The sequence below is a fragment of the Rhinolophus ferrumequinum genome, chromosome 8 (assembly GCF_004115265.2).
Source record: "Rhinolophus ferrumequinum isolate MPI-CBG mRhiFer1 chromosome 8, mRhiFer1_v1.p, whole genome shotgun sequence".
Classification (NCBI taxonomy): domain Eukaryota; kingdom Metazoa; phylum Chordata; class Mammalia; order Chiroptera; family Rhinolophidae; genus Rhinolophus; species Rhinolophus ferrumequinum.
Genome location: NC_046291.1, coordinates 24,904,922 through 24,918,084, shown reverse-complemented (window position 1 = coordinate 24,918,084; position 13,163 = coordinate 24,904,922). Strand labels below are relative to the sequence as shown.

At 41.8% G+C, this 13,163-nt stretch overlaps 1 protein-coding gene across 2 annotated transcripts in view; it reads left to right on the top strand.

Moving 5' to 3' along the window:
* LOC117025651 (uncharacterized) overlaps positions 1-13,163 on the top strand; it is a 29,989-nt gene that overhangs the window by 3,231 nt on the left and 13,595 nt on the right. Inside the window, exon 2 of one of the 2 annotated variants that reach the window (XM_033111639.1) lies at positions 13,004-13,100. The exons of the other annotated variant lie outside the window; for it this stretch is intronic. The gene's annotated coding sequence lies outside the window, so the exon portion shown is untranslated. The remainder of the gene's footprint in view (positions 1-13,003; positions 13,101-13,163) is intronic. 2 annotated transcript variants of the gene reach the window in all.

Below are 13,163 nucleotides of genomic sequence, written 5' to 3'. Positions count from 1 at the left end.
GAATAGTTACAGCATCTTTAATCTTACTAGACTTGTATTGATTATATATGTATTATTCTATTGAGACCCTTGAGAGCTCAATGCTATAACAGAAATGAATGGACAGTAGTCTTTGTATCCCCTTCGATACCTTGATAATCAACCCTGAAACAGTATGCCGCACATAGATGCCTTTGATAAATTGTCGTGAAATAAATGGATGAATGAATGACAACTGAGATTAACTTTTAAAACTCTAGCAACTGGCATTGAAACCTTGAATACAACTTACCTTATGAGCTATATCTGAGGTTGACTATATCCTGTTAAATGCAGCCCCAATCTTGGCTCTGCCTTTACTAGCTAGCTAGCTGTGCCACGTTGGGCAAGTCACCTAACCGCTCCAGGTCCTCTTTCCTTGTCTATAAAATGGAATTACAAAATAGTTTTCTACCTCATAGAGTTGTAGTGAGGAGGGGTCAATGAATTTATATGGGAAACGGCTTAGAGCCATGCCTAGCACCTGGTAAGTCTATATAGCTCTTAGTTATTATGATTAGTGTCTACTATGGTTCATTCTATTTTTCTGTTTTCCCACTCTTGTATATTTCCTTTTGTATATCACTTTAATAACGAAAAAAAAAGTCAATTTTTTGATGTACCTTACATCTGAGTACACTCCCAGCTGTCACCAGCTGTCCCAAGCGTTTTCATATTAGCTCACTTTGATGCCATAGCAGGGATCATTTCACTTGCCCTGGGTCAAAGTGCATATACCTGACATCAGCCACCAGCCTGTGAGCATGCCCAGTGCTGGCACAGGCTAGACACCCACGAGCCAGCGTGAATTCCTCACAGGTATTTCCAGACTAGCTCCTTACATGTCCTAGAGCCTTTCTGATTACTCCTCATCAGATCAGACACCTCTAGCCAAGTAATCAAGACATTAACTAGAGGATTAACATGATGAGTCATTTGTCCAGGTTTATAATGAGAATGTCTTGTTCACATCAGAAGTGGAATAATTCAACTATAATCTTTAGTCCTCTCCCCTCCCCGACTGTGGTGGAGATTATAGAAAAGTAAAAGCTTCTTTCTTTTCCCCCAGAGGTAATGGAAGTACTCATCTTTCCCACACTGAGCAGTGGTTCTCAGCCACTCATCACAGTCACCCAGGGAGCTTTAAGAAACACTGATGCTTGGGCCCTATTAAATCAGAAGCTCTGGTTGAGGGCCCCAGACACGGTTTTTTGGCTTCGTTTGTTTTTGGTGCTGTTTAGTTTTTAACTCTCCAGGTGATTCTGATTTTTCAGATAGTGTCAAAAGCCACTGGCGTAGATGGTTTTATTATTTCCTCAGTACAGCCACAAACTTGGAGCTGGCTGGATCTTCTGCCCAAAGGGTTAACCACATCAGTATGTAAAATGCAACACCTTGGGAGAAGTGCATTCTAGTCTAATTTCATAGGAGTCTGGGGTGAAGGACAAATTATGGAAAGCAACAGAATTGTAGTATTAGCATAGTTAACAACAATCATGACCATAATAACAGCAATTGATGGGTGGGGAGCATTTCCAATGTGCACATACTGTGCCAAACGTGTTACATATATAATCTCTTTTATTCCCAAGAATCCTGTAAGGTTGATGGTATTATCCCCATTTTATAAATAAAGAAACTGAGGTTCAGACAAATTAAGTACCTTGTTACCCAAGGTTACATACCTTCCAACTTGGGTTTTTCTGACTCCAAAACCTATGCTGTCATTGATTGCAGGCTTCATTGTAGTCCCTGCAATAGAGGGTCCTGAGAACCACCAGACAGTAAATCTTTAGGTAAACAACTTCCCTTGTTCCTTAGCATCCCTTTCCTGGAGACCAGGGTTAATCTTCAATTTTAATGTGGCCACTTGTGTGGGGGTGCTAAAGTGTGAGAAAGCTGAAGCCTCTGGATTCATCTAGAATCCGGTATAAATTTAGAGCCAACTTGTTCTTTAGGCTTTGCAGACTAGGCATGAGGTGGGATGCCCCTTAGACTAGATTTCAGAACCTTCCTGGTATCTTGGCAGAGGAAGCTTCAATGCAGTAAATATTAACGCTGCACGTGCTGTGACCCAAGCACTGGTGCCAGGGGCACAAACATGATGAGGCATGGACTTCTCAGGCAGGGCATGGTCGCAGCGTGGAGGAGGCACCTAGCCCAACCTGGTGGCTCAGGGAAGACCCAAGCTGTTCTTGGAAGGCTGAATGTGAGTTAGGTGATCTATCACTCAGGGTTTAGTACAGGAAACAGAAACCATTCTAGGTATTTCAAGCAGAGAAAGATTTAATACGGAGACTCAAACAAGGGCTTACAAAATTGTTGGAGGGCTGGAGGGACAGAAGTCAGGGGGGCTACCCGTGGACTATTGAGTTCAAGTACGGAAGCTATGTTCCAGAAATCGGAATGGTGTTGCTGCTGCAACTGTTCTCCACACTTATGAAACTGGTGAGTAGACACTGCGACAGGACACTGAGCCCAACAGCATTGAATAACTATTAACATTACCTCTCAAACCTCACTTGCCAGCAGCACCAGCAACAGTATGAAGCTTTCTCCTTGCATCTGCCTGCCAAATGTTACAGGAGTACACCTGGTTGACCGAATTTATTTCGGATCCAGACCCTAGCTGCAAGGGAGGCTAGGAAATATAGTTTTGAGGTTTCTAATCTCTTCAACTAGATTACTAGAAGAAAAGAATTGAGGCGTGGAGAGGCAATCTTCAGTATCCACTACAGGTGAAAAAACCAAGAAGGACTTCCTAGAAGGAATCAGGAAAAGTAAAAGGCATCAGGCCGTGAAAGAGCACAGTACAAGTGAGACAGCTGGGCATGACTAGGCTATCAGGGAGTAATAGAAGCATCTGAATCAAGGTTTTTACACATGAAAGTATACTCTATCTAGTCAATGTATTTTTAATTAATTAGATTCATGAATACACTCCACACATCACACTTTTTCATTGATATCATACTGGATTAATTTAACTAATCTACTAATGCAGAAGGAGAAAGGAAATGAGCAAAAAACACAAAAGAGAATAGACAAAAGTGACAGGTGATATTCATCCACAGAAAAACAGAACCCTAATCTCCAAGCTTAATGTTGTGAACACTTGATTACCTATCCAAGAGTCATCACCCCTTTCTCCTTCCTAACAGAACCCCAGTGTTTTGCTTTGTTTTGTTTGGGAATAAACCATTTTCTGCACAGCCATGTGCTTCAGGAAAGTCAGGAGCTCCAGTCCAAGTCCTAAGAAGTAACATGTGACTGCTCCACCTGGTCAGGTTGCTCCCTTTCTTATCAGTATTTAGGTGACACGTGTGTGGGACACCGTTCTCGCCAATAAGGAAATGGGCCAATGTGAGGTAAGTCTGTCAGGGGGCTTATGGGGAAAATTTTACCTAAAAGGAGAAACAACGTTCTTTCCTATTGGGTATTGTTTTGTCTGCATGTGATGCATGCCACTGTGGGTGCCATCCTGCAACCCTAAAAGACCTAAGCTGACACTGAGCAAAGATGGCATTGAGGCTGCCTGATCTGCCTGCCTCCAGACTTCTTATTATGAGATACAACCTGTTGCTTATTTTTAAGCCAGTTGACTCAGTGTTTTCTGTCCCTTATAACCAAAAACATCATAACTACTGCAGTCTATATGCTTAAGATGAGGATATGCCCACTTAAAGCTAGCTAATGGAAGTCTTTGGAGGAGTTTTAAGGACAAACATTTATTCCTTTTTTTTTACCAGAAAAACTGTTAGTCAGCTTCAAAATCATTCAAGATCCACTTAAATGTCACTTCTGTCAAAATGAGTTATTTGTTACTGTCTGTACTTCCACAGCCTTTCCACCACTCCTCTATAACAGCATTTTACTCATCCACTCTTTCAAACAAGTATTTATTGAGTACCTATTATGGATTTGGTAATATTTTAGGCACAGGAGGTTTAGATGCATGGAGAGTCCAGTCTAGAGGGAAGACAGAAAATAAATGAGAACGTTGAAATGTGAGGACTCTTATCAAAAGAAAAAAAAAAGAATTCTTATAGAAGCATTTAAAAGAGAGGCAAATAACTACCTTGAAATTTATTTTATCATTATGTGATCATCTGTTCATATATATATATATATATATATATATATATATATATATATATCAGTTTTTTTCCCCACTAGATTGTATGTTCATGCAATTTCACATCCCCCACCCCTTCCGTGAGAGCCTGTATTTTCCAAAGATGGCTACAAAAACTTCTCCTATCCCACGTGTTCTTCTGCAACATCACCTTGCCATTCCCCAGGGGGGAAGGAAGGTAGAAGGTCCTAAGTCCCCTCCCCTTGAATCTCAGTAAGCTTGTGATGGTTTTGACCAATAAAATATGTTGGACATGATGCTATGGGACTTACACGGAGAGTTCATAAAAGGCCATGAAGCTTCCATCTGGTTCTCTTGGAACACTTGTTTTCTTGAAATGAAACACTGGGACACTCCTTGGAACCTACACATAGATTCTCCAGTTGATAGTCGCAGCTGAGTGAGTCTTCAAGTGATCCCAGGCTAGGTGTCTGACATGTGAGTAAAAAAGTTTCCAGATAATTCCAGTCCCCAGTCTCAAGTCAACCCAGATATTCAAGCCTTCCCAGCTGAGGTCGCAGGTATGAAGCAGAGATAAACCATCCCTGCTATGTCCTCTCCCAATTCCTGATCCACAACATCCACGAGCATAATAAAATGCCTGTTAGTTTACACCATGAGTTTGGAGTGGTTTGTTACATAGCAGCGATAACTGGAATATCCCCAAATCTGCCTTCCTGTGAAATCTTAGATGACTCAGTGGAAAACTTTTTTTTCTTTTTACCTGACCCAGTTGGTGATCAACTTATGCACTGAAGCTTGAGAACTTTCATCCATCTTACTTTCATCCTATTGAGTCTCACTGTTGATGATATGCATGCGAAATGTCTAATCTTTTAAAACACAAATCTTCTCCATTGATCTTAATATCCTGCTGCAGTGAGTTCCCAGGTCAATTGTGTGTAGTGGGGAAAAAAGTACCTCCTTTTATCCATTTTAAACATGGTTCCTTTTCATCTCATCTTGTCCTCTTGTTCTTCTCCAAGGAAAGCGATTTCCATTTTGTGGGTACCTAGACACAGAGAACTGAGTTGAGACAATAATCTTTCTTTGAGCTGGTCACCCAGAAGGCCTCAGGCGTGCTGGGACGTGGAGCAGTGGATTTTAGCTGGTGACTGAAAGGTGGTGGAGCACTGTATTCTAATTAGTCACAAGTTTAGTTCCGAGCTTATAAAAATAATAGTCTCTAAATCCTGCAAGAGGCAATGGGTATCTTCTTGTGGTGCTGGTAAACAGAGCTCCCTATCATGGGAAGACCATTGGCTAGTTCATGGACAGTCTGGCTTCAAGTCTCATCTTGTGAGCCAGCTGTGTGCCCTTGGGCATAACGCTTAACCTCTCCAGGCTTCATTTTCCTCACTATAGAGTGAGGTGATTCGAACAGAGGGTCCTGTGGTGCCCTTTGGCCTTTAACATTCTATGAATTCCGAGTATTTGCCAGTCATTTTGAAACATCTACTACATGAATTCATGGGAAGAAATACTTTGTACTCTAAAGAGTGCTTTTAGCTCTAAAGGTCTAGAGAGAAAAACTTCCCTCTAAAAAAAAAACAAACAAACAAAAAAACAATTTCTAGTTTTTAGAAAACAAATGTTGGGGGTGGCCGGTTAGCTCAGTTGGTTAGAGCGTGGTGCTGATAATACCAAGGTTGCCGGTTCCATCCCCGCATGGGCCACTGTGAGCTGCACCCTCCTTAAAAAAATAAATAAATAAAAGAAAGAAAACAAATGTTATGTTTTCCCCCAAACAGAATCCAAGCTAGGCTTCAATTACCAAAAATATATTCCTGCTGTAATTGTTCAGTGACAGTTCTTGCAGCCCGAGTCCTTTGTGTTTGGGGTGCATTCCTAGAACTCCCTTCAGTCTTGCTTCCGTGAGCCTGTCAGTTCTCATAGCTGCACTGCTACCACTGGTGGTGGGACAGCTTCATGCCAAGTGCTGAGAATGAAAGGGTGGGGTGACAGCTTCTGCTGTATGGAGGACACCTTGGGGAGGAAAATGAATATTGTCCCAGTGAGTACTGCAGTAGGAACTAGTCAAGTGAACCTCTATCCTAATGTCTTCCCAACCCTTTTTTTCCAGGCAGAAGCAAAAAGCAGTCACCATGTTGGAGGGCTTAGGGAAAGCACTCAGTCTCACTCAGCCTGGACTCATGTCACTTATTTCCTGATCTGCTCAATATTTTTCCAGCAGTTGTGATTCTTAGAACTTTGTGGACTCGAACTCACTTCTTAAGTTCTGCATCCTATTTTCTCTTACTGAATTTTCACTTTCCAACCCCAAGTGGGAGAAATGCTTCTCATGGCTGATTTTAAAATTCATTACAGAATCACCACTATTGAAGGGCTACTACGTGTTAGGAGGGTGGGTTGCTTTTCACTGGTGGGTTGACGAACTCGAGCAACAGCAACAAGTAGCGTGACAAGGCCCCGTTCAACAGAATGTATTTGCAAGTTCAAAAAGAAAAACAAAACCCTGAGCTCCATATAATTCATGGAGGATATAAAATCTTAGACAAAGTCTCAGACAAGTAGGAGAATAAGAGCAATGAAAGTAATACAATAGTATATCTAGGGCCTAGAAGAGCTTTGTGAAGATATGTATTCTAAAGAACCCTCCCCTACCTTCCTTCGTAACATATCTCCTGTCACATATGACCACAGGAATCTGCTTCCTGCTCAGCATCATAATATACAAGAGTATTTCGATGTTTTTGTTAAGGCTTTCAAGGAAGGCTTGAAAGCTTCACAGCAACAGTTATCATAGTACTCTCAGTTGTACCAAGGGGGAAAACTGAAGATCATGTAGGATACATTATTTGATTATTATTTATTTAAGTTATTTGGTGAAAATGAGATTAAAACAAGTCACAAGGGTTTCTCAGAGTGCTGCTACCCTCACTAGGCTGCCTTCTTGTGCTCAGTGACTCCTTGCTTCTAGCTATACAGGGACCCCCGTGTACAAATGCCACAGCTGTTCTCCCTTCCACCGTGCCTACACACGTTCTAGCTGGGGGATGACTTTGAAAGCTTGTTGGCGTCAGAACCCTTCTGCCCGTATTAGCTACGCTGCATCATCGCTTGTGGCCTAAAGGCATTCTGCAAGGATAGTTGACCGTTTGAGTGCGTCATGAACTGGTCAAGCAACGAGTTGCACTTTTTAAAAAAAAAAAATTCATAAGCTTTGTTTTTTAGAACAGTTTCAGGTTTTTACAAAATTGAGCAGATAGTACAGAGAGTTCCCATATCTCTTCCTTCTTCCACTCACAGTTTCCCCTGTTAGCTTCTTACATTAATGTGGTACATTTGTTGTAATGGGTGAACCAATATAAATATCTTATTATTAATAAAAGTCCATAGTTTACATTGGGTTTCACTTTTAGTATTGTATATTCTATAGGTTTTGACAAATGTATAAGGACAGGTATCCATCATTATAGTATCATATAGAACAGTTTCACTGCCCTAAAAATTCTCTGTGCTCCACCTATCCATCCTGCCCTCCTCCAATCCCTGGGGACCATGGATCTTTTTACTGTCTCCACAGTTTTGCCTTTTTTCCAGAATGTTATATAGTTCGAATCATACAGTAGATAGGATTTTCAGATTGGCTTCTTTCACTTAGTAAAATGTATTTTATGGTTTTTTAATGTCTTTTCATGGCTTGATAGCTCATTTCTTTTTAGCACTGAATGATATCCCATTGTCTGGACGTACCAGAGTTTATCTATCTATTCACCTACTGAAGGACATCATGGTTGCTGTCAAGTTTTGGCAATTATAAATAAAACTGCTATGAACATCCATGTGTAGGTTTTTGTGTGGACTTAAGTTTTCAACTCCTTAGGGTAAATACCAAGGAGTGTGATTGCTGGATTGTATGGTGAGAGTATGTTTAGTTTTGCTAGAACCTGCCAAACTGTTTTCCAAAGTGGCTGTGACATTTTGTATTCCCACCTGCAATGAAGGAGAGTTCCTGTTGCTCCACATCCTTGGCAGCACTTGGTATTGTCAGTGTTATGGATTTTGGTCATTCTAATAGGTGTGTAGTGGTATCACATTGTTGTTTTAATTTGCAATATAATGACATACGATGTGTAGCATTTTTTATATGTTAATTTTCCACCTGTATGTCTTCTTTGGTGAGGTGTCTTTTCAGATCTTTTCACCATTTTTTAAATTGAGTTGCTTGTTTTTTTATAACTTAGTTGCAAGAATTCTTTGTCTTTTCTTAGACAAAGTATAAGTCTTTTATTAGATATGTGTTTTATAAATGTTTTCTCCAACTCTGTACTTGTCTTATTCTCCAACATTGTCTTTCACAGAGCAGACATTTTTTATTTTAATTAAGTTCAACATATCAGGTTTTTTCTTTCATGCATCATGCTTTTGGTATTGTATCTAAAAGTTGTTTAAATGTCTGGGAAACAAGCCTTGATAAGATCTTGGACTTCAGAAAGCAGCTTGAAAAATCCTGGGGAAGTATCATGAGTGGTCCTTTTAGCATTTGAAGGTGACTGCTGGCTCCTGGTCAGCTTAAACCATAAGCACCAAATATCTCCAAACCTTTCCCACTTCATCAGTGCCCTTGTACTGACTGACCAGGCCATTGCTTACTTCTTTCAGCATGGACTCCACCAGTTTGAACTTTGTGAGAAGGAAAGATTCAGATTTCATTTTTGGATATATCATTGCTCCTTAATCTTTGTTGATTTATTAAATAAGTGACTTTTCTGAGGCTAGCAAAGGATTTGTCTTTCTAAAAAAAAAATATTCACTCAATCTAGTATTTCTAACACAGAAGCAGAGATAAACAATTCTGGTTTATTTTTTAAAGATGGTAAGATATATAAATATATATATTGTGGGACAGAGCCCCAGAGAGCAGTTTCCAGGCTCTCGGCCTCACGTGGAAATATGCAGGCTCGTGTAGTAGATGGCCGTCAGCTGTAACCATTGAGCCATTGGCCACTAATATAACTGCCACAGCTACGTTGGAGAGTCGAGGGAAGTCAGAGAGTCGGTCGGTTGACAGAAAAGTGGACAGCAGGTTGCACGTCGTGTGAATCCAGCCTCCAGTGAGACTATAGTGGTGTGACTTCCTTACCTATGGCTCCGTGGGTGGTCCTTTTTGGCCTCGCCATGTCCTGTGTTCTTATGTGGGGAGCGGGAGCTGAGACCCCGCATGACACCCCGCGTGACATATAGATAGATAGATAGATAGATAGATAGATAGATAGATAGATAGATAGAGATAGATAGATACACACACACACTATTTAAAGTTCCTTGACTCTAACATAAGAAACTTCAAATTGGCAATGACATTTGTAAGGAAGAATAAAACAAAAACAACTTGCAACTGTTTCTGGAAATGTAGATGAGCCACAATTTCACAGGTGTCCTTGTTCAATTACAGACCCAGCTCTTACATATAAAGTAACTTTGGTAATCGCTTACAGGATTTACTTCCTTGATCTCATTCTGCCATGGCTGGCTGGTTTGTAACTATATTATAGAACATCTGACAGTCCATCTTGTGCTAATGTTATCTGTTAATCTACCTCAATGGAGGCCCCTTTAAGGCAGGAACCAATGGTTTTCACTACCTAGCCCAGAATCTTCTTTATAGTAAGCCTCAATTAGTATTATTGAGTTCATTTGTTAAATCTTTACCCAGTAATACTTATTGAATGCTCAAGAGAATTATAGCTTTGAGGAACCAGATTTATAAAAAGAATATAGGGAAATGAAGAGGGTTCCGCAAAACCACCCAAAATTTCTGCAATGCTGAAATATAGGAAAAGGGGAAAAGAAAGAGCATATTGACGATATTCAAGTATCTGAAGGAGTTATGTTGAGCAGGATTGTTCTTCATATCCTCAAAGATTAAGAGAAGAAGGTAATGTAAGCACAATTGTAGAAATAAAGATTCAGGAAGCTTGTAAGGAAGCCTTTCTTTTTAATTTATTTTTTAACTTTAAGATACTTGGAATCTTGGTGGAGGTAAGCAGCAAGCACAGACAAAAGAAACCATGGTTTTCTCTTAAGGGATGCAAAACAAGGATGACCTAGGTAAGCCCCACTGAAGGGGACACCAGATGCTGAAGATGGGGGTGGACACATGGTGTCCAGTTTCCCATCCACATGCCCTTGGGTCAAATTAATGTACAACGAACAAGTCATTGATTGCAAGTGAAACTCAAATCAGTGCCTCTTACTTCCTTATCCATTCAGTGCAATAGAGTGTCAGGAGCAATGACAGTGAAAATGTAAAAATACTGCCTAGCCTCTCTGCTGGAAATCAGAGGCAAAGACAAAACGGCTTTTGGAGTGGCAGGGGGTGGCGAGGGGAGGTTCTTGCAAATTTGCAACATCATATAATAATGGCTCCTTGTGGGGACAGAGCCAGGAGTGCAGTTTCCAGGCTCTCGGTCTCACATGGAAAGGTGCTGGTTCAGGTAGTAAATGGCCATCAACTATGATTGGATGGCCATCAGCTAGTTGGCCGTCAGCTGTAACCAGTGAGCCATTGGCCACGAATATAACTGCCGTGGCTACGCTAGCAGAAAAATGGGGGCTAGCAAGAAGATGGTGGCTGAGCCTGCAAGCAGTGGATTGCAGAGAGGGCGGATGTCGCCAGAGAGAATATATTGGTATGACTCCCGCATCTGTGGCTCCGTGGGTGTTCCTTTTTGGCCTCACCATATCCTGCGTTCTTATGTGGGGAGCGGGAGCTGAGACCCCGCAGGCCACCTCGCATGACACTCATTTATGGAGCCCTTGTTATATGGGAAGGAACATCCACCCAACGAGGTAAGGAGGAGTCCTGGTATGAAAGCCAGGATGAGGAAGTAACAGTTCTAGGAGGTTAGCTACATAACTAGCCCAAAATCTCAGCTGGTGACTGAGAGAGCCCGACACTGAACCTAGATTTCTATCCATGTCCAGAGCTCTTACCCTCACTATCCTGCCTAGTGATCTTTGGACTTGGGACCTGCCTAAACAAATCCCAGGTCAATCCCACTGATTCCTGGCTGTTCCTGGGGGCTTTCTATAATCGGCTTGAATGCCAATTTCAAGATCTGGGTCCACTGTGGCCAGAAGAACCTCTGCAGCTGCTTTTAACAGTGGCTCACATTGCAATCACATGGAAAGCTTTACAAAAATGTTGATGCCAGGGTCCCGCCCCTCTTGATTTAATTGGTTTTCAGTGCATCTTCAGCATAGAGATTTGTGTTTAACTTTTTTGTAAAAAACTTTTATTATTTTAAGTGTGTTTTTCCAGGACTCATCAGCTCCAAGTCAAGTAGTTGTTTCAATCTAGTTGTGGAGGGTGAAGATCATCGTGGCCCATGTGGGGATCGAACCAGCAACCTTGTTGTTAAGAGCACCGCGCTCTAACCTACTGAGCTAACCAGCCGCCCTGTGTTTAACTTTTTATTGACGTATATGATACATGTAGAAACGTGCACATGCTGTAAGTGTACATTGCAATGAATTTTTATAAACTGAAGGTACCTGTGTAACCACCACTCAGCTCAAAAATCAGAATGTCACAAGCACCCCAGAAACATGCATCATGCTCCCTTCTAGTCTCTCCTCCCCACCTCACCCCACCACCCAAACACTATGCTGACTTCTGACAGCCATAGATAGTTTGGGCATAGAGATTTTTTAAACTCCTCAAATGATTCTAATGTGCAGCCACCCCGGGGAACGACTGTCTTACTGGTTGAAGGTATGGAAGTCGGATGAACTAAACTAAAAAATATAGATAACAGGTAAACCAATATGAAAGCAAATAAGAAACCCAAGCTACACTTATGCCTCAACCCTGGCGGCTGCCTCCCACTTTGCCTGTGCAAGTCTTATTTCACATTAGCAAGTCAACAAGAATGAAAAAAAATTTTTTTTCAAACAAGATCTTTCATTTATAAACAACTTTCCTCTGCAGTCACTGTTTTTTTCCCCTTCTTCTGCCTCACACCCCCACCTCCACTTCTTACCCCCACCTCCACCCCTACCCCCCGCCCACTCCGATTTAAGCTGCTGTTTCTCAGTCTAGTTGTGTAGGACACAGCTCCCTGGCCCATGCTGGTGTTATGAGCCTTGCGCTCCCCCGCAGCTGAGGCAGTCGGTTGCCAGTTGTCGGTGGGCCACGCACAGCAGCCTCACACGGTAGTCCATGACAGCTCACAGCAGTCCCGCTCACGGAAGCCCAGTTCCCGGGAGAGCCGTTGTCCACTGTCTTAGCTGTAAAGGGCGTAGCTCACTGGCCCGTGTGGGAATCGAACCGGCGACCTGGGCATTAGGAGCACGGCGCTCCAACCACCTGAGCCACCGGGCCGGCCCTGCATTCATCTTCTTAATGAAAGAAAACCTGCCATCCTGAGGGTTGCCAAAATCACATTTTACAGATAATAATAAACAAACTTATGGAGTGCTTCCATGTACAAGTCCCTTACTAAATGCTTCACTCAATATCTCATTCAATTCTCACAACACCCAATAACAATAAGATCTCTTATTTCCCCCATTTTACAGATGAGGAAACCTAGCCATAAAGTGATGAAGTAACTTGCCCAAGGGCACACAGTTTATAACTGGCAAAGCTGAACTTGCAGAGATTCTTTTTGCTGTGTCTCCATTGTGGTTTTTATTTTAAATGTCTATATCAACCAACTTCTGCTATTCGATACCTAAACAAAGATTAACACCACACTGATTTCATTCTTTCAGTGCACAGTGGAATGAGCTGGGAGGGTAGTAGAGAAAATCACGGAATTACTTATGTGTCCTGGAATGGACCTTGGTGATCCATTGTAGTTTTGCTTCCTTCTTTTATAGATGAGAAAATGGGCCAAGAAAGCAAGTTTTGGATGCCTTACCAAGCTGAATGAGAGAAAATTAGAGAAAACCCAAACCCCAGGGGAGGACTGGCTAGGTAAGGCCTTTATTGGGCAGGCTGGGGCTTTGACTTACAGCCTCTAAACAACTTGTGGCAATT